At 41.4% G+C, this 26,295-nt stretch overlaps 1 protein-coding gene across 6 annotated transcripts in view; it reads right to left on the bottom strand.

The window, feature by feature from the left end:
- Positions 1-26,295, bottom strand: part of TENM2 (teneurin transmembrane protein 2) — a 4,009,156-nt gene that overhangs the window by 2,928,891 nt on the left and 1,053,970 nt on the right. The window lies entirely within an intron of this gene.

Here is a 26,295-nt window from a genome sequence, read left to right as displayed (position 1 = left end):
CCATCATTCTGGTACAGGTTGATCTTTGTCTCATCTGTCCATAGAATACTTTTCCAGAACTGAGCTGGCTTCATGCGGTGTTTTTCAGCAAATGTAACTCCGGCCTGTCTATTTTTGGAATTGATGAATGGTTTGCATCTAGATGTGAACCCTTTGTATTTACTTTCATGAAGTCTTCTCTTTACTGTTGACTTAGAGACAGATACACCTACTTCACTGAGAGTGTTCTGGACTTCAGCTGATGTTGTGAACGGGTTCTTCTTCACCAAAGAAAGTATGCGGCGATCATCCACCACTGTTGTCATCCGTGGACGCCCAGGCCTTTTTGCGTTCCCAAGCTCACCAGTCAATTCCTTTTTTCTCAGAATGTACCCGACTGTTGATTTTGCTACTCCAAGCATGTCTGCTATCTCTCTGATGGATTTTTTCTTTTTTTTCAGCCTCAGGATGTTCTGCTTCACCTCAATTGAGAGTGCCTTTGACCGCATGTTGTCTGGTCACAGCAACAGCTTCCAAATGCAAAACCATACACCTTTAATCAACCCCAGACATTTTAACTACTTCATTGATTACAGGTTAACGAGGGAGAGCCTTCAGAGTTAATTGCAGCCCTTAGAGTCCCTTGTCCAATTACTTTTGGTCCCTTGAAAAAGAGGAGGCTATGCATTACAGAGCTATGATTCCTAAACCCTTTCTCCGATTTGGATGTGAAAACTCTCATATTGCAGCTGGGAGTGTGCACTTTCAGCCCATATTATATATATAATTGTATTTCTGAACATGTTTTTGTAAACAGCTAAAATAACAAAACTTGTGTCGCTCTCCAAATATTTCTGGACCTAACTGTATGTGCCTTCCTAGGGATGTCTGTGTACCCCCCTAGTGATGTCTGTGTATCCCCTATTGATGTCTGTGTACCCCCCTAGTGATGTCTGTGCGCGTTCCTCCCCCCCCAGTGATGTCTGTAAAGTAATTTTTTTAGGGAAACACTTCTTTTTCTGGAACAACTTCAAAGGTGCTAACACTTTTGGCCGTGTGTATTTGTGTGTTTGTGTGTGTGTGTGTATGTAGTTATGTATCTACAGCATATGTGTGTGTGTGTGTGTGTGTGTGTATATATATATATATATATATATATATATATATATATATATATATATGATATCCAGAGTTGCCTGGGTTGGTAGCTGTCTCTCTCTCCCCCACTGTCCCTCTCTCCCAGCCTCACTCTGTCTCACTCTCTGTCTGTCTCTTTCCCTGTCTGTCTCTGCCTGTGTATCTGCCTCTTTCCCTGTCTGCCTCTTTCCCTGTCTGCCTCTTTCCCTCTCCCTGTCTGTCTCACTCCCTGTCTGCCTCTCTCCCTGTCTGCCTCTCTCTATTTGTCTCTTTCACTGTCTGTCTCTCTCTGTCTCCCTCTGTCTCTATCTTTCTCTCTCTGTCTCTCTCTCCGTCTCCCCTCCGATATCATATTATCTCTCACATAAACTTCTTATACTAAGAATATCCTTTGTTCCTATAGTAACCAATCACAGTTCCTATTAATGACCTGTAGCTCCCAGCTCCATTGACTTTAATGGAGGCAGGATTTTTGGTGAAAAACTAAAGCGTGGGGTTAAATTTTCTCATAAAAACATAGTCTGACAGTCCCTGAGTCACATGAGGCATCTGGAAAATTTCGTGACTGTAAATGTGACGGTGCGGATTCCTTTAGCGGACATACACACATAGATACATACAGCTTTATATATTGGATTATATATATATGCACACACACACGTTTTTCCAAGCATAGAGTCAGGAGTGTGGAAGGTTTGAGGGGTGGAGGCAGAGCTGGGGTGCAACCTATGCGGAGTCTCAAGGGGGCCCAGAAATTTTGCCAGTATGGGGTCCTGAAATTCCTAGTGGCAGCCCTGTGTTTTTGCAGTGGTGTAACTAGAGTCCAATGGGCCCCAGTGTGAAATTTGGACCTGCTCCCACCACTCACACATGTTTTTCACATGTATGGGCCCTTAGTGTTCTAACTTCTACCAAGACTTATGAACTGCCTCCCCTCCCCCTCCTGGTATATATGCCTATCATCCTGGTGAATATGTCATCATCCTGGTATATATGTCCCAATGCTGGTATATAAGGTCCTCATCCTGGTATGTATGGTCCACGTTGTCTCGATCCTGGTATATATGCCCCCTTCCTGGTATATATGTTCCCATTCTGGGTTACATGGTCCCCAATCCTAGTGGGCATTCATGTCTGTTGGCAATTTTCTGTGGACATTTTTCACATATCATGTGAACATCCTCACCTTGCACCTCAAATATATAGATCTGAAACTTTCTGATGCTGCAATTGGCAATTTTCTGTGTGGGCAATTTTCCATGTGGGCTATTTTCCGTGTGAGTAAATTTCTGTGTGGGCAACTTTCCATTTGGGCAATTTTCCGTGTGGGCAATTTTCCGTGTGGGCAATTTTCCATGTGGGCAGTTTTCCATGTGGGCAATTTTCCGTGTGGGCAATTTTCCTGTGGGCAATTTTCCTGAGGGCATTTTTCCTGTGGGCATTTTTCCTGTGGGCAATTTTCCTGTGGGCATTTTTCTGGTCACCTCAAATGAGGCTGTAAATCTGAAGCCTCTGTCACTCCAGGTCTATTCCCCACAAACGTTTCTTCCTCTTGCTTGACTCAGAACCATATATTTTGCATTAATTCAGGCAAAGGAGCTCTTATCTTTAGTAGTATTTTTTTTTATTATATACTGGTTGGGATTTTAATAATATCTTAATAACATTTTGTGAATTTAAAGGGAATTTTTGACAGACTTTTATATTACCCTTAGTAATTCATTTCAGTTATTTTAAAGGAGCTGTCTGTCAAGAAGCAGAAGGCAGCTCTAGGCAGTGACAGAGGCTACAGCCCCATTTGCATATCAATTAAATCATTGATTTCTCAGTAAAGCTGGGGTCACACTAAACGACACTGACGTCGCTGTTACATCACCATTTTCTGTGACGTAGCAGCGACCTTGTAAGTCGCTGTTATGATCGCTGCTTAGCTGTCAAACACAGCAGCCGAAGCAGCGATCATAACGACACACGCCGCTGTTCTGCAACATGTGCAGAGAGCAGGGAGCCGCGCACACTGAGCGCTGGCTCCCTGCTCTCCTAGCTACAGTACACATCGGGTTAATTACACGATGTGTACTGCAGCTACATATGCAGAGAGCAGGAGCCGGCGCTGGCAGCGTGAGAGCGGCGGAGGCTGGTAACAAAGGTAAATATCGGGTAACCACCTTGGTTACCCGATGTTTACCTTGGTTACAGCATACCGCAGCTGCCAGATGCCGGCTCCTGCTCCCTGCTCGCTTCATTTCGTCGCTCTCTCGCTGTCCCACACAGCGATCTGTGCGTCACAGCAGGAGAGCGATGACCAAAAAATGAAGCTGGACATTCAGCAACGAGCAACGACCTCACAGCAGGGGCCAGCTCGTTGCTGGATGTCACACACAGCGACCGCAACGGGACGTCGCTGCAACGTCACAGAAAATGATGACGTAGCAGCGACGTCGTTGTCGTTGTCGTTGTCGCTGTGTGTGACACCACCTTAACACAGCAATGAACTATCTAGATGCTGATTTCTTAGGAATGGAGGATGGGATTGTTTAAGCAAAATAATTGCTTGGCTTGTCTTTGAAAGAGCTAAATGCACATATAAATTGTTTTAGTGTAGAAATCCTGCTGACAGATTTCCTTCAATAATGGTGTAGTTTATTTCACAGAGAACAACGTGCAGTGGGGCCCTTTCTGCTACGGTAATATGTGAAGTCAATACCAGTCACTAACAGCACTTAAAGGGAAGTTGTCAGTAGGATTTCATCCCAAATTGTTTATACTGTATGCAGATTTGCCATGAAGTGGCAGGGGTGGCTCAAAGAATTGATAAATTATTTGCTAAAAATCTCATTTTGTATTATAGTACAGTTGGAATAAATCCGTGACTTTACACTTTTATATGATGCATGCCACTCTCAGATTATGCTGGCTCTTCTTTTCAGATGTAGCCATTAGTTTAAATATACAGTAATTTCCTCTGTTATGGGAAACACAAAATAAAGATAATACACATATCCTGTCAATCACAGCAAGTAAAAGTGCAGATATATGATAATTTTTCAGTAATTAGGGTAGCTTACACTACTTTTTTATGCACTTGTGGTCTATAATCACAGACATTAGCATATCAGAAGAATTGGTGTAACACAGCTAATAAACATATTTGTATCAGTTAAAGGAATGGCAGAACAAAATAGTACTGAGATTTGCCTTTCAGATGTTATATGAGGAGGCACTCATATGATAGAAAAATGGCTATTGTTTATTATATATAAACCTGCCATGCATTTCAGCTTAGGACATCAGGTACCATCTACTAATATCCTACTTCTACGATTTCGTGGCTCTGATGGCACAATTGCATCAGTAAGCCAAACCTCCTCACTAGTAGTAAAATATTGCTGCCACAACTTTCATCTTCTATACTTATATGGTTAAACAAAGCTCTAACCTTAGAGAGATTTTAAAAAAATTATAATCAGAAATCTGATTTTGAATAGATCTTTATTTATACTGTAAGGAACAATACAATTTTGAGCAATCTTCTGTATTGTTTCTAAAAGTTTCTAGCCGCTTTCAGGTAGGCGGAAAAGAGGGAGTTAAGATATGCTCTGCATAAAGCTCACTGTTTCCCTTTGAAGAATAATCTTATTTGCGAGTCGTGTACAAAGAGTGTTTTGGTTCTTTCAGAGACCTTTGAAAATGTGTGTCCTCAGAGAACAGTGAAAGATAAATACCATTTCAAAGTGATAATATGTGAAAAGGAAGAACTAATAACTACAAAATGGTGAATTACTTATAGGCAACTTGATGACACAGGGAGAAGAGGCCAAGGTTAAGAGTGCCTTTTGATGTTTCTTAATCATTTGATCACTTTAAGAAGTACAATATCTTGTCATAAATTCCAATTTCATGATAAAGTCATGTTACAGCTATAAATCATGATACTCATTTATGCATTTCACAATAAAAACAATGGTAAAAGAAACGCAAAAATGAGTATCATGATTTATAGCTGACCTCTTCTCCTCCCTGAGTCATTGAGTTGCCACTAAGTAGCCATAAAGTTACTCCAATGTGTCAGAAAAAGTCACACTCTTGGCATTCAGTGATTTGAAAAAACAAAACCACATCAGAAAAACACAATGATAAACAGATTAAGAAACTAACAGATCCTATGGAAGGAACACTTACAACAGTTGTTGAAAAGAAGGAGGTCACTGAGATTTTTTTTAAATGTCAAAAATATATTTTTGTATATTTTGAGTTCTTTGGTCATTATTTTCACTTTAAAAAAAATGGAAATAACAAGTGGGATGGTAAATTTTCATTTTTCATTTAGTTACAAAATTCTGTACACCAATAGTTACCCAATAATTATGGATATTCTACTAGGAAAGGCAGTCTCCTTTTAATAATTATAGTTCTTTTTTTCCAGCTTCATCTCAATCACCAGTAAGTCCATCCAGCTTGAAGAAGAAGCTGGGAGGCTATCGGCAGCATTGCCAGTGAACAAATGGGTAAAAGTAATGTGAATATCCATTCATTTTGCTTTTTGAGCTTAATAGGTCTCTTAAGAATAAACTCAGGAAGGGAGAACCTCTTTATCATACGTGGTTTTATTTTATGGTTTGACAATCTATTGCATTTTTACAAAGATTTTGACAAATAACCATATCAAAATTACTGTTTGTGATTAAGTCCCTAAATAAATATTCACATGATGCAAAATGGTCTTGTAAAGATTCACAAATTATATTATTTCCTTAAAATTATTTTGCTAATAAAATTTCCACTGCAAATATTGAATGTATTTCCATGGTTTTTACCATAGGGAATTAATGTGTGACTCGGTGGCACACCATTGTGGGAAAAGTGAATACACCCAAAGGCAGAAAAAATGTTAACTGTAATCTAAAATGAAAAAAGACATAAAACCATTAGAGAATGTAAAGTCTGATCATATTCTAGGGTTTAGAAAAATGGGAATGGAAAGTATTGAGCAGATTTACTTTCTGCAAGGTGTTTCTTGTCTTTATACAGAGAAAAACAAAAGTTGCAGGTGCACTTGTCATTACAGATTGCAATGTCATTCAGGTAATTAGGGGTTTCAGTTAATGTTTTCCAGGGACTCCTAAATGCCATGTGTTGTGAATGTTAGTTATGTTTTGGCTGCTGGGAGGCTGCCTCTGGTGGCCAGGAATGGTTTGGACTTGGACCAGGTGTGTTGTGCAGTGGGTGTTTCCTTTGCTAACTCTCTGCTTATTTAAGTCCTGGTCTGATTGCAGGCTGTTGCCGGATGTCAGTTGTTCTTTGTATCTCCAGCCTGCTTAATCCTGCTTTACACCACATCTACTCCAGATAAGTGCTTGCTCTTTATTTATTGTCTGGTTCTTTTGCTTATCTGGGTTTGTCATGTGTTGTGGTTGGTTTCAGTTTATTTCCTTCCAGGGATTTTCCCCCTCAGTGGATTGTTGAGGAACTCCCTGCAGTTCTGTGTGGAGTATAGCTCCTTTGGGTCCATGTGTTTGTGGCTTGTTGAATTTGTTATAATTCTTGTTTTCTGTTCATTGGTATGACAAGGGCACCTGGTATAGGACGGAGTTCAGATCGAGCGATCTGAGGGCCTTTTTGTACTATCAGGAAGTTGGTATTTTTCAGGGTTTTTCTCGGGTCACCATCAGTCCCTTTCCTGTCCTTTCCTATTTTAGTCAGCGGGGGCCTCACCTTTTGCTAATCCTGTCATCTACCTGTGTATTGTGTTTTTCCTATATCACCGCAGTCTTTAAATGTGGGGGGCTTGCTATTCTTGTCTATTTTCTGAGGCAGATAGTTATTCATCTGGCCAACAAATTTAAAGGGTACTCTTAAGAAGGAAAAAAAAAAAAAAAGCTGCTGAGAAAACATTTTTTTTGGTATTTTTCCTCTTCTTCTTTGGGTTCTGTGGAAGATTTCTTTTTCTAGCATGGATGAATTGGGTGAGCGTGTTGCTCATCTTGATGCTAAGGTTCGTCATATAGAGTCTTATCTTGCACAGACTCCCCTTGCAGAGCCTAAGATTCCTGTTCCTGAATTTTTTTCGGGAGATAGGGCGAGATTTTTGAGCTTCAAAAATAATTGTAAATTATTTTTTGACCTGCGCCCTAAGTCCTCAGGGAATCCCGTACAGCAGGTTAAGATTGTTATCTCCTTGCTGCGTGGTGACCCTCAGGACTGGGCCTTCTCTTTAGCGTCTGATGATCCGATTCTCAATGATGTGGACTCCTTTTTTCGGGCCTTGGGATTATTATATGACGAACCCAATATTGTGGACCAAGCAGAAAAGGTCTTGTTGTCCTTAACTCAGGGTTTGGATTCTGCAGAAACGTTTTGTCATAAATTTCGAAAGTGGGCGGTCCTTACCAAATGGAATGATGATGCGCTTGCGGCTCTTTTTTGCAAGGGTATTGCTGATGCTGTGAGGGATGTAATGGTAGGATTTCCCATCCCTTCTGGTCTTGATGCCTCTATGACCTTGGCCATTCAGATTGATAGGCGTTTACGTGAGCGCAGGAAGATACCTGCTGGTTTTGTGCCTGTGGAACAGCCTTTGGAGCCTATGGAGTGTGATAGGGTCCTTTCTAATGCTAGTCGGCAGGGGTTCAGATGGAATAATAGACTGTGCTTCTATTTTGAAGACGCTTCTCATAACATCTCTGTCTGCCCTAAACGTGAAGTAGAAAAGGATGGGAAAACGGGTAATTTTAATACCGCGCCAACGACCACTCATGAAGATGATGAAATTAACGTAGCTTTATTTCATGCTCAGGTCTACGCGTTTCAGGAGGCTCTGCTCTCTTCCTCAGGACAATACAAGCACAAGATACATCAAAATCCCCTATTTTGATGTATCTTGTGCTTGTATTGTCCTGAGGAAGGGAGCAGAGCCTCCTGAAACGCGTAGACCTGAGCATGAAATAAAGCTACGTTAATTTCATCATCTGCATGAGTGGTCGTTGGCGCGGTATTAAAATTACCCGTTTTCCAATCCTTTTCTACTTCATCTGAGGGGTTACTGCTGCCGCTGACCTATTGCCTATGCTTGTATAGTGGTTGTGACTTTCACAACTCCACTTGGTGAGTAACCTACGTGCATTTCACCCTATATGTTTTTGGGGTAAGACCCTATTGCGCTCTCTTTCCACAGTTTATCTCCGTGCCCTAAACGTGAAAGGAGATTGGCTACTTCTGTTACTGTGGGTTCTTTGCAACCAAAGTTTCTTTTGTCTGTCACATTAATTTGCTCATTGTCTTCTTTTTCTGTATTTGCCTTTGTGGACTCAGGGGCAGCGCTCAATTTGATGGATTTTGGGTTTGCTTGGGATTGTGGTTTCCCCATGGTTCCTTTGCAAACTCTTATTCCTTTAAGGGGCATTGATGCTACCCCTTTGGCAGAACATAAACCCCAATTTTGGACCCAGGTGCCTATGAGAGTTGCACCAGCGCATCAGGAAACTTGTACATTTTTAGTATTGCATGATCTACAGGATACCTTGGTACTGGGATTTCCGTGGTTGCAGACCCATAATCCGGTTCTTGACTGGAGATCCTTGTCGGTAGCTAGTTGGGGTTGTCAAGGTGTGCATCAGGACCTTTCCGTGTCACCCACGTCTGCTCAGGCAGTTGATGTTCCGGCCTTCTTGTCTGATTTCCGTGATGTATTTAATGACCAGGAATCTGATTCTCTGCCCCCACACTGGGACTGTGACTGTGCCATTGAGTTGGTACCTGGTTATAAATTTCCCAAGGGGCGGATTTTCAGCTTGTCTGTGCCCGAACATGATGCCATGCGGTCATACATCAGGGAATCATTGGAGAAGGGGCACATTCGGCCCTCATCTTCTACTTTGGGTGCCGGCTTCTTCTTTGTTGCAAAGAAAGATGGTTCGTTGAGGCCTTGTATTGATTACCGTCTTCTTAATAAAATTACGGGTAAATATCAGTACCCTTTGCCTCTGATGTCTGATCTGTTCTCTAGCGTGAAGAGTGCCAAATGGTTTACGAAACTGGATCTCAAGGGTGCGTATAATCTCATCCGTATTAAGGAGGGTGATGAATGGAAGACGGCTTTTAATACTCCTGAGGGGCATTTTGAGTACCTAGTGATGCCTTTTGGGCTCAATAATGCACCCTCCGTCTTCCAGGCCTTCATGAATGATATTTTTCGGGACCTTATTGGTAAATATTTGATTGTGTATTTGGATGACATCTTGATTTTTTCTGATGATTGGGACTCTCATGTTGGGCAAATATGGGATGTTTTTCAGATACTTAAGGATAATGCACTGTACGTTAAGAGGTCAAAGTGCCTCTTTGGGGTGCAAACGATTTCCTTTTTGGGCTTCATCCTGTCTCCCTCCGCTATCAAAATGGACCCGGTTAAGGTTCAGGCTATTTACGACTGGGTGCAACCGACTTCTATAAAATCCCTGCAGCGGTTTTTGGGGTTTGCTAATTTTTACCGTAAATTTATAGCCAATTTTTCTGCCATTGTCAAACCTCTGACGGATTTGACAAAGAAGGGAGCTGATGCGGAGCATTGGACCCCTGAGGCTATTGTGGCCTTCCAGGAGCTTAAAAGGCGATTCACTTCTGCCCCAGTTCTGCAGCAACCTGATGTGTCTCACCCATTTCAAGTTGAGATTGATGCCTCAGAGATCGGAGCAGGTGCTGTTCTGTCTCAACGAGACGCTACTTCAGGTAAACTTAAGCCCTGTGCCTTTTTCTCTCGGAAGTTTGCTCCTTCTGAACGGAATTATGATGTGGGGAACCGGGAATTATTGGCTATGAAGTGGGCATTTGAAGAGTGGAGGCATTGGTTGGAGGGGGCTAGGCATCAAGTTGTGGTGCTTACGGACCACAAGACTCTCATCTATCTGGAATCGGCCAAGAGGTTGAATCCTCGGCAGGCCAGGTGGGCTTTGTTTTTTACCCGGTTTAATTTTGTGGTCTCTTCTTTGCCGGGCACCAAGAATGTTAAGGCCGATGCCCTTTCCAGGAGTTTCTGCGCTGACTCTTTCGAGGGTGTCGAACCGTCTACTATCCTGAATGATGGTGTAGTTTTCTCGGCTATTTCGCCTGATCTGCGGTTGGCACTGGCGGAATTTCAGGGGGATGAGAGATGTCCTACAGGGAAACTGTTTGTCCCAGACCAATGGAGAGACCGAGTTGTCTCTGAGGTTCATTGCTCTGTTTTGGTGGGTCATCCTGGCATTTTTGGTACTCGGGATCTTGTGAGACACTCTTTTTGGTGGCCTTCCCTGTCCCGAGATGTCCGTCGTTTTGTGCAGTCGTGTGGAGTTTGTTCTAGGTCCAAGCCCTGTTGTTCACGTTCTAGTGGGCTATTATTGCCTTTGCCTGTACCTAAGAAACCTTGGACGCACATCTCTATGGATTTTATTTCAGAGCTTCCCGTCTCTCAGAAAATGACTGTGATTTGGGTGATCTGTGAAAGATTCTCCAAGATGGTCCACTTGGTTCCCCTATCTAAGTTGCCGTCTTCATCAGAGTTGGTGCCTTTGTTTTTCCAACATGTTTTTCGTTTGCATGGTATTCCCGAAAACATTGTTTCTGACAGAGGAGTGCAGTTTGTATCCAGGTTTTGGAGGATTTTTTGCTCCAAATTGGGTGTTCAGCTATCTTTCTCCTCGGCGTTTCATCCTCAGACCAACGGTCAGACTGAAAGGGCTAACCAGACCCTAGAGACCTATTTACGGTGTTTTGTTTCTGCGGATCAGGATGACTGGGTTTCGTTTTTGCCTTTGGCTGAATTTGCCCTTAACAATAGAGCTAGCTCTACCACATTGGTGTCCCCCTTTTTCTGCAATTTTGGGTATCACCCTAGGTTCCTTTCAGGGCAGCTTGAGGCGTCTGACTGTCCGGAGGTGGATTCGGTGGTCAATAGAATGCAGCAGATTTGGGGGCAGGTAGTGGATAAATTGTTTCAGTCCCAAGAAACTGCCCAAAAGTTTGCCAACCGGCGTCGGACTGTTGGTCCCCGGTTTAAAGTAGGGGACATGGTGTGGTTGTCCTCTAAAAATATTCCAATGAGAGTAACATCTCCTAAATTTAAGCCCAGATATATTGGACCTTATAAGATTTCGGAGATTATTAACCCTGTATCTTTCCGTTTGACTCTGCCTGCGTCATTTAAGATTCACAATGTCTTCCATAAGTCCTTGTTGAAGAAACATGTGGAGCCAGCAGTTCCTGCAGCAGTGCCTCCTGACCCTGTTTTGGTACAAGGGGATCTGGAGTATGAGGTTGAAAAAATTTTGGATTCCCGTCGCAGTAGGCGTCAGCTTCAGTACCTTGTGAAATGGAAGGGTTATGGGCAGGAGGATAACTCTTGGGTTGTGGCTTCTGACATTCATGCGGACAGGTTGGTTCGCGCCTTCCATCATGTTCATCCCGAGCGACCTGGTTGTGTGGCTGAGGGTTCGGTGACCCCTCCTCAAGGGGGGGTACTGTTGTGAATGTTAGTTATGTTTTGGCTGCTGGGAGGCTCCCTCTGGTGGCCAGGAATGGTTTGGACTTGGACCAGGGGTGTTGTGCAGTGGGTGTTTCCTTTTCTAACTCTCTGCTTATTTAAGTCCTGGTCTGATTGCAGCCTGTTGCCGGATGTCAGTTGTTCTTTGTATCTCCAGCCTGCTTAATCCTGCTTTACACCACATCTACTCCAGATAAGTGCTTGCTCTTTATTTATTGTCTGGTTCTTTTGCTTATCTGGGTTTGTCATGTGTTGTGGTTGGTTTCAGTTTATTTCCTTCCAGGGATTTTCACCCTCAGTGGATTGTTGAGGAACTCCCTGCAGTTCTGTGTGGAGTATAGCTCCTTTGGGTCCATGTGTTTGTGGCTTGTTGAATTTGTTATAATTCTTGTTTTCTGTTCATTGGTATGACAAGGGCACCTGGTATAGGACGGAGTTCAGATCGAGTGATCTGAGGGCCTTTTTGTACTATTAGGAAGTTGGCATTTTGCAGGGTTTTTCTCTGGTCACTATCAGTCCCTTTCCTGTCCTTTCCTATTTTAGTCAGCGGGGGCCTCACCTTTTGCTAATCCTGTCATCTACCTGTGTATTGTGTTTTTCCTATATCACCGCAGTCTTTGAATGTGGGGGGCTTGCTATTCTTGTCTATTTTCTGAGGCAGATAGTTATTCATCTTTCCTACCTTTAGGATAGTTAGTTCTCCGGCTGAGTTCGCGGTGCACAGGATGTTAGTTCACCCCTCGGCTACTTCTAGTTGTGATGGTTAGTAAGGGGATGGCGGCCAGATTAGTTGCCAATGCTCTTGTCACCTTTTGCCAATGATTTGTGGTGGTCTTCCATGGTTCCGGATCATAACAGCCATGCCACAGGAGGAACACTTCTCAAATGCCTCTAGTGCACAGCAGCTCATTATTGCTGTACTAATCCAGTGTGTGATATACTTAACAAAGCCACACCAATGCTAGCACCAAATGTAAATATCTACCTAAAGACCGGAGACAGCATTGCATCCACATATAATAAAACACCGATTATTAGACATGACTGGCATTGGCAAGGTCCTCACTTACTTTAAAGTAAAATTGAATTGTAATTTCTATGGAACATGTATTTTACCCTCCAGCATTTTAATGTCACATGATTTTAGGTTTGAAATATCCCTGCTGGTTCCGAGAAAGGAGGAGAACCTTATTGTCAGATCACAGCAATAGTTCCTATTAAACTTGTGCTTTTATCTGTGGCCTTTTCTTTGAGCCACTCCTAGACACCACAGTACAAGAACTTCTAAGGGATCCTAAGTTTAAGGTCCAATTTATACAGCATGTAAAAATTACAACAGTAGAAGACATGCTTAGAAAACGTTAACGATCATTTAGGATGACTTCAAAAGTTTCTTTAATAAATAAGATTTTGAGATTGCAAACATTAGCTCCTGGTCTTTTAAAAAATGCCAATGAGCATTTATACAGTGTGTAGGCTCAATATTGAGATCATACTCTAGTCATGGCAGCAAAGATTAGCTTAATCTGGCCTATTTACAGTCCGTGCCTTACTTACAAGATTGAAAACAGTAAATTCAATTATAGACGACATGGTTAAAACATTTTTGCAAATACTTATGGGCAAAAAGACAAATATTAATAAATCTATCTAATCTTCCACCTAACGTGAGAACCTGACAAACTAAACTGGAGAGGTTTATTTTTTTAACACTTGATGGCATATCACAAGAAATACTATATGCCATTATTTGCTGATTCGTTGGGTCCTTCCTGTCATACAAATCACACAGATAGCCCATTGCAATTTTGTCTGCACAGTACCAATTCACCTGTAGACCATATGCAAAGCAATACAACCGGTCATGTGGAAACCTGTACAAAGTGGACACATATATACAATAATACAGCTGGCTACAAATATGAACATGGAAGTTACTTCTATAACGACAGTGCAGTAAGTGGCCAAACAGGATTGTTTTTTGAATAATATTTGCTTAAAAGCTAACCACTTTTAGTATTTATCTCAAATCTACAAAGCATGCTGCTGTTTGAATACATTGTAACTACGCAGACTGCCTGATATGGCAACTTATCTAGGCAGGAAATAAAAAAGTCTTCAAATAAAGCAAGCCTTCAAATAAAACCTGAAATCAAACTTCTTCATTAACACTAGAACTACTGAGGTAGTCATTTTGACTACTTTGCACCATGTATTTCTATATAGGTGTCACGAGTCCAGTAGTTCTAGTGTTAACGCCTACAACCTGCAATAACTCTGCTGACCCTGCACAGTAGAGCAGTTTCTACCCTCCCCTTTGATCTCTTTTGCACTTGTAGATTCTACACACTTGCTGGAAAAAACTTCTGTAGTATATGCATTGTTGAGTGAAGGGAAAATTTGCATCTTTACTACATAAGTTTGGAATAAGGGGCTGTCTGGCAAATGTTTGCTTAAGAGGCAAGCATACAGCAGTGGCCCATGACAAGCAGTTCATCTATATTGTGTTTACCTCTTACTGCTTCATAAAGGAAATTGAGTATTCAAGGCTTTATAAAAATAAAACTGGTGTAATGATGAGATTGCACACGTAATTCCAGATGCACTGAGCTATAAGTAACTGTGCAGTCTTGTAATTGGTGCAGTGGTCAGTGATATAAGGTCATAATACCTTTACATCTAGTTGACTGGGATGTGGAACATGAGCTATAGAAATAGAATTTTAATCATTTACCACGGTATGAAATTCACTATTGAGCAGGTTGAGTATTTAAGACTCTACACAGAAACATCCTCACCAAAATCTCACACACTACACAGATATAGTACTAGAAAAAATTAAGTATGTAGAAGAAGTAAAATAACTAAACTGACTATATTAGTATGGTACCAGAGCCAATTTGAAAGTCCTTTTCCCACCTGGTCAATGGTTCATACATTATAAATATACAAAATGACAACCTACACATGCAACAGGTGCTAGCTGAAAACACATTATAGCTACATAAATACCATAAATACAGCTGCACTCTGAAGTGCTAATAATGAATAAGGGAACTCTGGCATTGCATTACTGCTATAGAAATATGTGAAAAATATTTTAAAAAAGAGATATTTAAAATATTTATTGGCAAATGCATGGAAGCCCGGTCACCACAGCAAGGTAATCACTGTATACCAGGAACCTAACCTGAAATTACATTATCTGGGTTAAAAACCTCAATGTCTGGGCAGCTAGACTAAAAACCTAACTTGTAATGTAACTATCTGGGTTAAAACCTCCATGTCTGGGCAGCTAGATTACAATTATAAAGGGGAGTGAACACAGCCTGGTTATAGGGTGGAGTGCTCAATCAGAAAAAAATGCACTATAAATATACAAGAAGACTGAACCGCACATGCAACAGGTGTGAACAGGTGGTAGCTGAAAACACATTATAACTACAAAACACATATGGATGCACACTAAAATGCTAACAATGAATAAGGAAACTCTGGTATTTCATTACTGTTTTCAGCTAGTACCTATTCACACCTTTTGGATTTGCAAAAATACCTATAGCAATTAATGCAATATCAGAGTTCCCATATTAAGGATGCTTTCACACTACGTTTTTTTAACATGCGTCATGAACGTTTTTTTAACGCAAAAACGGATCCAGTGCAAATGTGTTTTCATTTCAATGCATTTGCAATGGACTTGCGTCAACATGCGTTCACATGCGTTTGCGTGCGTTATAGTGAGGATCCAGCGACTTGCAGTTTTTTAACTTTTTTCAAAATCGCTACTTGTAACGTTTTTGAGCTGCGTCCAAATACTGCAAATCACTGGATCCTGACTAAACAGCACCCAAACGCATGTGAACGCTGGCATGCTGATAGACAGGACCCTGCTTGCTCTACTGAGCATGCCCAGAAACCAGCCTGGCGTGATCAGTCTCTCTCTCCCCCTCCCTCTCTCCCCCTCCCTCTCTCTCTCCCTCCCCTCCCTCTCGCCTCTCTCTCTCCCGCCTGAGAGCGGCGGATGCTCGTAACTAAGGTAAATATCGGGTAACCAAGCAGAGCGCTTCGCTTAGTTACCCGAAGTTTACCTTGGTTACGTGTGCAGGGAGCAGGCAGCCCGGCTCCTAGCAGCTGCGGACACTCGTAACCAAGGTAAATATCGGGTATCCAAGCAAAGCACTTCGCTTAGTTCCCCGATGTTTACCTTGGTTACCAGCGTCCGCAGCTGTCAAATGCCAGCTCCAAGTCTATCACGTTCAGTTCCCCTCACTCCCGATCACATGACTTCAAAGCCCGCCCATAAACTTCAAGTGACAGGATCCTGTAAAATAACACATGCGTTTGCATGCGTTTTCTTTGTAAAAACAGGATCCACTTTCACATCAAAAAAACGTTCATGACGCATGTTAAAAAAACGTAGTGTGAAAGCAGCCTAATTGTTAGCATTTCAGTATGCTTCTGTATATATTTTGTAATGATTCATACATTGTCATGATTCTCCTCTATATTCTCGGCATGAGCGACTGGTCTTGGGATCACAAGTACAGTATGTGATTTGCATACACTGACAAGCAAAAGGGTAAAAATGATTTGAAATTTTGACTTTCAGGCTCTATTTCTCACCATCCATTACAGCTTTGAGCATGAGACTTCCTTCATTTTATAGACAATAATCTTGGCTATCTCATACATAAATTTGTGGGTTCTAAATAGCATATGGTCCTAATGGTATTCACTCATATTCACTCACCTCCATTATAAAACAGATAAAACAGTTTACTTAAAGAAAACCTGTCATGCCGCTGCACTGAAAGCCCCACTGCCTAAAGGAAATTAACTTTATTCCTCCCGGAAGCTTTGGGATTTCAGTCATAAAGCGGCTAAGTCTGCTGCCCTTTTGCTTTAAAGATTTGTGAGATTGGGATAAGTCCGAATATATCAAATAAGTAAATGATGACATCGTCATCAATATGCAATCTCTAATGATGTTAGAAAAACCCCATTAATAAGGCAGGACTTGCACCTATATTGTACTCAATTCTGTGCAGCAATATTATTGGAAAGTGAGCCTGATATATAGAAAAAAAACTATAGCATCATTTGACACTTTATAAGTCTCCCAAAATGTCTCACAAGGGAAAGCAAAAGTCCAAAGTTATGGTGACATCCTTGCAAACATTCCTAGCTCTATAAAATCCGTTTTTGCTTCTACTGTGATTTTATAGAAATAAATAGAATGTCTAGCCACTCAGCCCAACATATTATGAAATGTGACCTGTGGACTGGAGGGTCGCTTCAATATACAACAATACAGATTACTTAGTGTGGCCAATTCATCTGTGAAAGTGTTTTGATGGCAGATTCCTAGCTGCTATATAACTGCACAATGCTATTCAGTTGAAATAATCGTGTGAAAAAAGCTTGTGCTGGAAATCAGCACATATCTATATATTTATGGTACTATATTTAGCATTATAGCAAATTCTGAGAGAATAAAGGCCATTTCCATGCTTCAAAAATGTAATGTCGATGCAGTCTCTGGGGGTGCTGATGGAGTCATCCTAAGATTTATTGCACAAAACTTGGGTTGAAAATACCTTTGACCTATACCTCAAATTTCTAATAAAATATGGCAACACATGCCTGATTTGAAATAGCAATTTCTGCTCCAAATCCTACAGAGTGACACAGAGGTGTTACATCAATTTGTGGATGACAATTTTAATTTATTGGCCAGAGATACTGATATCTATTCTTCCCCAATGATTTTCACAGCAGTCCTTAAGCACAATTGTAATATGTTTCTAAATATACAGTATATCTCAAACGTAAGTACACCTGTCACATTTTTATCTTTATCTTTTCACGGGACAACACTGAAGATATGACACTTTAATACAATCCATTACCATATGTCTAATGAAATCCCAATCAAGACTTCCCTTGTTGAGTTAAAACAGAAAGTCCACTCTAGGGGGGCTCCTATTTTGGGAGGCTTAAGTAATTTAGTCATTTTTGCATTTTGTGCATGTCTATGAATGGCTGTTATTGCTGCATTTCTCCTGGGCAAATGTGTGGCTGCCTCCTGTCAGTTGACAAAATTAGCTGTTTGTTAGGAGTGCAGTGAAAGAGTTTAGCTCATTGCTTTGGCAGTGCCAATTGACACTGCAACAACTTGACTGGCCTTTAATTAACCTTTTTTTCATTGACCAATCCAAACTGTATGAGGACCAATCCATCATTATTGCAGTTCGCATATTTTTGGCAGCAGATTCTGTGTTTATATAGGGAGATGTCCTGCCATCAACTATGATTTTATGGTCTTCAGAACTATCTAATCAGCTGATGTACAAGCATTTTGCTCATTTGCCAGCTAGTCACTGATATGTTTACATAAGACAATTACTGGGAATGAGTATTCTTGTGAATTCTTATTTGGCCAAATATTGGCTCATAAAAAGAAGCCTTGAAATATTGACCTTCAGTCAAAATGCTAATTACTCAAAAATACTTAGTGTTATTCCCCACATTACAATATGCTGTTTTAATAATGTACACATATATTTATTTACTCTTCAGTTGCCATTGGAACTGTCTTGCTGTAGTTCCTGTGCTACTGATTGATCATGCACTATGCAGTGTTTCTCAGATGGCTTCCAGCCAGCACAGCTCTGCTCTGGGGTTGTGTACAGAATGGAGTTGCTTCTGTGAAGGATAATGTAACTGGAAAGGGGCAGAGCCTCCCTCAATTACAGTGTAGGGCTCATACTAGGATGTAAAGGAGTGCATGCGGGTAACTAAATGGAGTGATGTACTGCAGGATGGAGCTGTATATAGAAGATAAACAGAGGGACATACAGCAAAGTGGGGCTGTATATAGACAATTGAGAGGTGTGAGGTACAGCAGGATGGGACTGTGTTAAGGCGCTGTCATATATGATGTGCCACAGGATAAGGCTGTAAATAGGAGGCTGATAGTAGTAATATACTGCAGGATGGGGCTGTGGAAACTAGGCTGAAATGAGCTTGATTAATCGGTGTATACAAAAATAATTTTTCCAGTTGTGTGGTATTTGCAGCCCTGACCTTGGTGGCTCCAAGTGCCAATATTGCAACTACAATTACATCTACAACAGGATCTGATGAGCTGACTTTACCTCTATCTTTTTACCCTTTTTGGATAATTAGTATATTAGGGGTTTAGAAAAATGACATTCTGCTGAGTGGGGCGGTTAAGAGTGATATTCTGCATGATGTGGCTGTGTATAGGAGAGCTGAGAGCAGTTTAGTTGTTTTTGTTGCCTGGTTCTACTGAGAGATCAGTAATGTGGAACTGCAAATGTTGCTCTATTGATGCATATAACAGAAGATAATCATTTGCTATATGCACTACTAGAGCAACATTTGCAGTTTTACATCACTTATCTGTTAGCACTAGATTACAAACACAGGTCTGCTCTACCTAATTATTATAAGCTTCTTTGCAGAGAATTGCAGGAAAGTTGAACTCTGAGAGAAACCAGGTAATAATGATATAAAACACACAGGCAGTTATAATGATGTAGATGGAAAAATATTAAATCTGTTAGGCAGAAACTTGTACAAGAAAAGACAGTACACAGAAGTATAAAGTGAATTCAACACTCAAATTAGCTTGAGGATACCTCAGAGTGAGGCTTCTCAGGAGCACATGGGAGAGGGAATGAGGGTTCTGCAGCACTTAGAAAAGGCATAGGCAGCTGGGAAATTTAGTTCTAGCAATGTAAGACTCTTCAGCTAACTGCACAAGAGGGGTAGCTATAGATAAAAAAATACACAAAGTCACAAAAATGAACTGTTATGTTGCACATAATCTGTATACTTATAATAAGTATTTAATGTGTGTGCTTTGTAAAAAAAATAACAGAGAGAGGTAGAAACCGGGTTCTTCAAAGCCGCGCCAATGATCACCAGCCAAAGGATTAGATCAATGAAGCTTTATTGTTACATCGGTCTACGCGTTTCAGGAGCCCTGCTCCCTTCCTCAGGACCATCAGATACAAGCATACATCAAATCTACTGTGACAGATACAAGTGTACATTTAAATAGACCATGTGTTGTCAAAGCACCGCCCCAAAAAAGAAAAAAACGGCGGGAAAGGGTGCAAGATGACCCATGTGTGACGTAATCAAGAGAATTGCAAGAAAAAAAAAACCCAAAACATACATTCACATCTACTTCGGACATTCGCAGTGAAATCTGGATATAATGATTAGTGTGAGAAATGAAAAAACAAAAAATTATATATATATATTATACCAAGGAAATTGTACAGAAAAATAAATAAAATAATCATGTGTATTTCATGGCAACCATAATTTTATATACGTATCAAAACCTATTTGTTCGGTCAGGTACAGAGTTTACCTAGAACTCTAACAGAATTGTAGGCAGAAAATCCGGTTGGGTCTGGACAGGATTAGTGAAAGCATGAGACCACCACACCAGTAGGAAGTGTGGTTTATAGAGACATCGGAGGGGAACAAAAGATAGGAGGGACCCAGAGAGGACACAATGGTGAGGAAAAACTCTTTGAGACTAAAGGAGAAAAGAATAAACCCATAATATATAGGTTTCCACCAGGACCGCAAGAGAAAGAAAGAAAGAGGGGGACACACCGTGTATGTGATTTTTTAACAATGTCATCGCCCTATATATTGAGTAGAGACAGATAGGATATTCATGAAAATTATATAAAAAGAAAAAATTATAAACATATAAACACAGGTCCACATCAAAGTGTTGCAGTAATTTCAGAGGAGCTAGAAACCGCATCTGACTTGCATATAGAAAGCAAGTTCAATAAGGTTCAACACCGTGGGAAAAAACTGCAGAGCGGCTGCGCAAAGGAAGCAAGTGTCAGAAGGGGAAAAAAAATATACACTTCTATGAAAAACCCTTTAAACTATAGAATCTAAGGTACACACATTGTGATATAATTGAACAAAACAACTCTGCATAATACAATTCGCAAACTAAGCTGTGCTACATCTATTATGATGCTTTGTTGATGTGTAGCTCTTAACTCTGGTTCTATATGTGGGCGTTACTCAAGTTAAGTTCAATATACCTTATGATCTTAAGGCTCTTTGTCACATTGGAAATCTGCTATTGCTTTTTTGTGCTTTTTTTGTGTCTGAAGAACTAACAGACATCAGGAGGCAAAAATAGATTTTTTTTTAATCAGCAAAGACACTCTAAGGTCATTTTCCATATTGATTTTTATTTATTTTGTATGTTTGTTTAAAAAAGAAATATAACAAGATTACAAAAGCCCTCTATACTTTATCCCATTCATAATCATTCATCTTTATGTCTCCTTGAAAGAACACATACAGAGGGTACGGAAAGTATTCAGACCCCTTTAAATTTTTCATTCTTTGTTTCATTGCAGCCATTTGGTATATTCAAAAAAGTTCTTTTTTTTTCTCAGTAATGTACACTCTGCACCCCATCTTGACAGATAAAAAACAGAAATGTAGAACTTTTTGCAAATATATTAAACAAGAAAAACTGAAATATCACATGGTCATAGTATTCAGACCCTTTGCTCAGTATTGAGTAGAAGCATCCTTTTGTGCTAGTACAGACATCTTCTTGGGAATGATGCAACAACTTTTTCTCCCCTGGATCTGGGGATCCTCTACCATTTTTCCTTGCAGATCCTCTCCAGTGCCGTCAGGTTGGATGATGAACGTTGGTGGGCAGCCATTTTCAGGTCTCTCCAGAGATGCTCAATTGGGTCTAGGTCAGGACTCTCGCTGGGCCAGTCAAGAATGGTCATAGAGTTATTCTGAAGCCACGCCTTTGTTATTTTAGCTGTGTTCTTAGGCTCATTGTCTTATTATAAGGTGAACCTATGGCTAAGTGTGAGATCCAAAACACTCTGGATGAGGTTTTCTTCCAAGACATCTCTGTACTTGGCTGCATTCATCTTTTCTTCAATTGCAACCAGTTATCCTGTTCCTGCAGCTGAAAAACACCCCCATAGCATGATGCTGCCATCTCCATGTTTCACTGTTGGGATTGTATTGGGCAGGTGATGAGCAATGCTTTGTTTTCACCACACATACCGCTTAGAATATCACCAAAAAGTTCTATCTTCATCTCATCAGACCAGAGAATATTATTTCTCATATTTGGGACTCCTCTATTCGGGTTTTCATGTCTTGCGCTGACCAGAGGCTTCTGTCAGGCCACTCTATCATAAAGACCCGACTTGTGAAGGGCTGCAGTAATAGTTGACTTTGTGGAACTTTCTCCCATCTCCCTATTGCATCTCTGCAGCTCAGCCACAGTGATCTTGGGGTTCTCCTTTAACTCTCTCACCAAGCCTCTTCCCCCAAGATTGCTCAGTTTGGCTAGACGGCCAGGTCTAGGAAGAGTTTTGATGGTTCCAAACTTCTTCCATTTTACGATTATGGAGGCCACTGGGCTTTTAGAAACCTTGAGTACTGCAGAAATTCTTTTGTAACCTTGGCCAGATCTGTGCCTTGCCACAATTCTGTTTCTGAGCTCCTTCTGAAGTTCCTTTAAGCTCATGATTCTCATTTGGTCTGAGATGCACTGTGAGCTGTCAGGTCTTATATAGACAGGTGTGTGCATTTCCAAACAAGTCCTATCAGTTTAATTAAACACAGCTGGACTCCAATGAAGGAATAAAACCATCTCAAGGAGGATCACAAAGAAATGGGCAGCATGTGACTTAAATATGGGTGTCTGAGCAAAGGGTCTGAATACTTATGACCATGTGATATTTCAATTTTTCTTGTTTAATAAATTTGCAAAAATTTGTACATTTCTGATTTTTTTTCTGTAAAGATGGGGTGCAGAGTGTACATTAATGGCAAAAAAAATAACTTTTTTGAATTTACCAAATGGCTGCAATGAAACAAAGAATGAAAAATTTAAAGGGGTCTGAATACTTTCTGTACCCACTGTACAATAATTTGTTACAGTCCCAAAACACTGACAATTGTGGTGTAAACCGCCAATATTAAGAAGTTCACTGAACAATCTAATGTGTATGAGGTCCCGGTTAATATGACTATAGGGGCAGATAAGGATTTGGTATATCTGATTTTGGACTGCTGATTAGAGAGGGCAAATCCGAGGTTCGGTGTTCGTACCAAACACAGATTTTACAAAAAAAATCAGTTCAAGTTTGGAGTTTGGGTGCTTCACGTATGCAAACCACGCATGTGAGCATCACTTTGCTTGGGTATGCTTGGTGGTCAGCATGAATATGACATCCCCACCCCAGGGCCGGGGGTACTCGGAACCGGGCCGGACTAGTCCGGGGTTGTCAGCGGTGGCAGAGTCCGGCTCTGTGACCCTGGCGGTGTCTTTATAAATAAAGGGGAGATGATGACAATTTACAATTGGATAAAATTCGTAACACCACCTGTGGTATTTGTGGTTATGAGGCTGCGGCTGCTGGACGGGACCCCCAGGGATGGTGTTGTGGCAGCTGAGGTATTTCTGCTTCCCACAGGTGGAGCGGGTAACCCCGGGGCAACTGTTAGGAGAGTCAATGGTAGGGATCGAGTAAACTTCAGCAACATGAGCGGGATGTATGGGAGTTGTAGTCCTACTGGTGGTATTCCAGGGCTGACAGGGTGCAGGAAGACGTAGGTGACACAAGGGCTGCGCTTCAAGATGTCTTTACTAACAGATTGTTCTTTATGCCCGCGGGATGACAGTCTCCATCAAGATGGGCTCCAGGCAATCCCAAACTCCTCGGATCCCAGTTTCGGTTGTGACCTGGTGGGCCCTTCCTCCATGCACTCTTCTTTAATTGGTGGGTCCCCGTGGCCTGAAGCGTTTTGGGGTCCCCTCCTGGTCTTACAGTCCTGGCCCGTATGGCAGGCAGCTTTAACCTCTCACTGGGTTGGACCTCTATCCCAATTACCAGATTCCCTTTTTGCTACTGTGTCCCGGACTCTAAAGTTGGTGAAGAACCTTGATGATTCCATCACCTGGCAGATTTAACAGGTGAGCCTAAAGCGTCTTTCTGTACTAGGTCTCTGCACCCCGCCTGTGCTCAGTCCCGTGAGTACTGACACCGTATTCTCCCGGCGACCGTACTCCTTTTGTCCCACCAAAGTCACTAGATGAGCTCCTCCCTGGACCAAAGTCCTTCTCTGAATGACTTTTCAAACTGTCACTAACGGTTCTATAGACTCCTCCCACTCCCCGGTGACTCCTCTTCCTTGACCCTGAGTCCTGGACCCAGTGGATCGGGAGTCCCTAAGTGCAGTGGCATTCTATAGACCCAACCGCTATGGTGACCCCCTTTGTGACCCGACCCTGGTCCCAGTCCCCATTGGGGAGGGAAGTCTGCAGAGTGTAGTATGTGGTTTGGTATGGAACTGGCACTGATCACCCAGGAATCCGGGATGGGCACAGCACCTAAAATCAGGTGCCGTACCCTGTGGTGACTGAAGCCTCAGGGGTGCCACAATTAGATGTAGTGTGCACCAAACAAAAAAAAGGAAAAGCCCGTCCATCCCAGAAGTGTTCTGTTTATGGTTGGTTGCATAATTGCACAATAAGTGACTTTCATTAGGATTCAGGTCAAGTCTGGGCCCCAACCAGAAATTTAAAGTCCAGCTGAACCCACTGAACTGAACATCTACAGGTCCGCTCATCTCTACTGCTGACCCTTTTGTACTTTAAGAGATAAGCCACCATTTGTACTTAAAAATATAAGCTACCATCAGATATATCTAGTCTGGCAGGAGTTCTCTCAGAAAATACTGGAGCGCTAGACAGAGCAAGGACTCTTTTGTATAGAGGAGCCAGGAGAAATGGCTGTCAGTCGTACATACAGAATAACCATAATTCGGTCAACAGATATCTAAGTTTATAGGGGCTTTATCTGCTTTCTTGGCAGTATTTAATAACAATCTTTAAATTAGTCACCAACACTCTTCTATTTTCACAATAAGATCCCCATTGAAGTGGTTCCGCATCAATAATTGATTTTACTCTACTGGGTTAATTACTGCTCTAGGTCTTGGCTGAAAACTGTAGCAGTTACACCATGACTACAGCGTATCTGACTGCTGCATCAAATCATTGGGCTCAGAAGACCCATGCCAAATACATCCGCATGGTTTATTGCAGTATTGTGTTTTGTTATTTTTAGTTAGCGCAAGCTAATGGGGTTAAAATATTTATTGAAGGAATATCTCTTTATTGCTGGAGAATTTCTTTTCTAGGATCCTGAATCTGCAATAATTCTAAATTTAGGAATTGAAAAAAATAACGCTAGAGAGGTCCAGGATTCTTAATAAATATTTTCTTTCTTGACTGATCTACGTATTCTCTATGTTCTATCACAAATAAAACAGCTTTTAATAGGACTGGACAAGACATCACTATAGATTTCAACACATCTGTAACTTAAGATTAAGCCCACCAAAGACAGCATATTAAATAGGCACCTGCAGTTCATACCGTGATGACTCTACAGGTGAGCATAAACTCTATCACAACACATAAAAATGTAGGACAAGGAATATAAATGCAAAAGGTAAAAACTTTCTTAAACAACAGTAGACAAATAGTTAAAACATAACAATGAATGAATTGGAGGGAAACTAACAGATGATCTTAGATCATCAGAAGGGCCACAATGGAATAAATTGTCATCCACTCCTGAAGAAGCTGACAATTTACCCAGTGAAATGTGCGTTGAGGATCTCTCATGATTTATTGACTCAGGCCACTTTATTCCATTGCGGCCTTCCTATTCTTATCATAAAGGTACGTTAACTTTTATTTTGCATGTGCTGCAGCCATGTATAGTCATTATCTGCCATGGGGCCTGATGTCTACTTGTGATAGTATAAGAGGTCTTCCCCTCTACATTCCCTGCCCATATGGAGAATCAATGATTGACTTTTTGCACTATACTACTTTAATATCTAATCGTCATACATTGAGCGCTCGTTACTTGATTGCTGTTTGACTTCCTATATTATCATCTATTTAGTATTTACATATATTGTATGTGGATTTGTCATGATCATCTGGTGTACTATCTGTTAGTTTGCCCCCAATTCCTTAATTGTCATGTTTTAACTATTTGTCTACTGTTATATAATAAAGTTTGTACCTTTTGCATTCATACTCCTTGTCCTCCTTTTTTATATCTGTAAGGCCCGTTTCACACGTCAGTGAAAAACACTGACGTTTTTCACTGGCGTGTAAAACACGCACATGTCCCTCCGTGTGCCGTGAATTATGGCACACGTGGGTTGTCTAAGTGCAATCCGGGCTCCGTTCTCCGTGGCCCGTGATTGCACTTAGAAATCAACTCACCTGTGCGCGCTCCCACTGTCCTTGGTGCTGATCGCTCCCGCGGTGCAGCATCCGGCCGGCGCTGACCCCCGCAGCAGCTGCTTCCGGGTCGGCTGTGTCGTGCATCATGAATATGCGCGACAGTAATGAGCCGGCTATGAAGCAGCAAGTGAGTAAAAATGTATTTTATTTTAAAAGCACGTTTTTTTCTGGCACGTGTTTCACGGACCACATCACTGCGTGGTCCGTGGGACATCAGTGAAGCCAGAAAAAAATGGACATGTCTCCGTGCGGCAATCACGGACACGCGTGA

The sequence above is a fragment of the Anomaloglossus baeobatrachus genome, chromosome 4 (assembly GCF_048569485.1).
Source record: "Anomaloglossus baeobatrachus isolate aAnoBae1 chromosome 4, aAnoBae1.hap1, whole genome shotgun sequence".
NCBI classification, from domain to species: domain Eukaryota; kingdom Metazoa; phylum Chordata; class Amphibia; order Anura; family Aromobatidae; genus Anomaloglossus; species Anomaloglossus baeobatrachus.
This window is presented reverse-complemented; position numbering and strand designations above follow the sequence as displayed.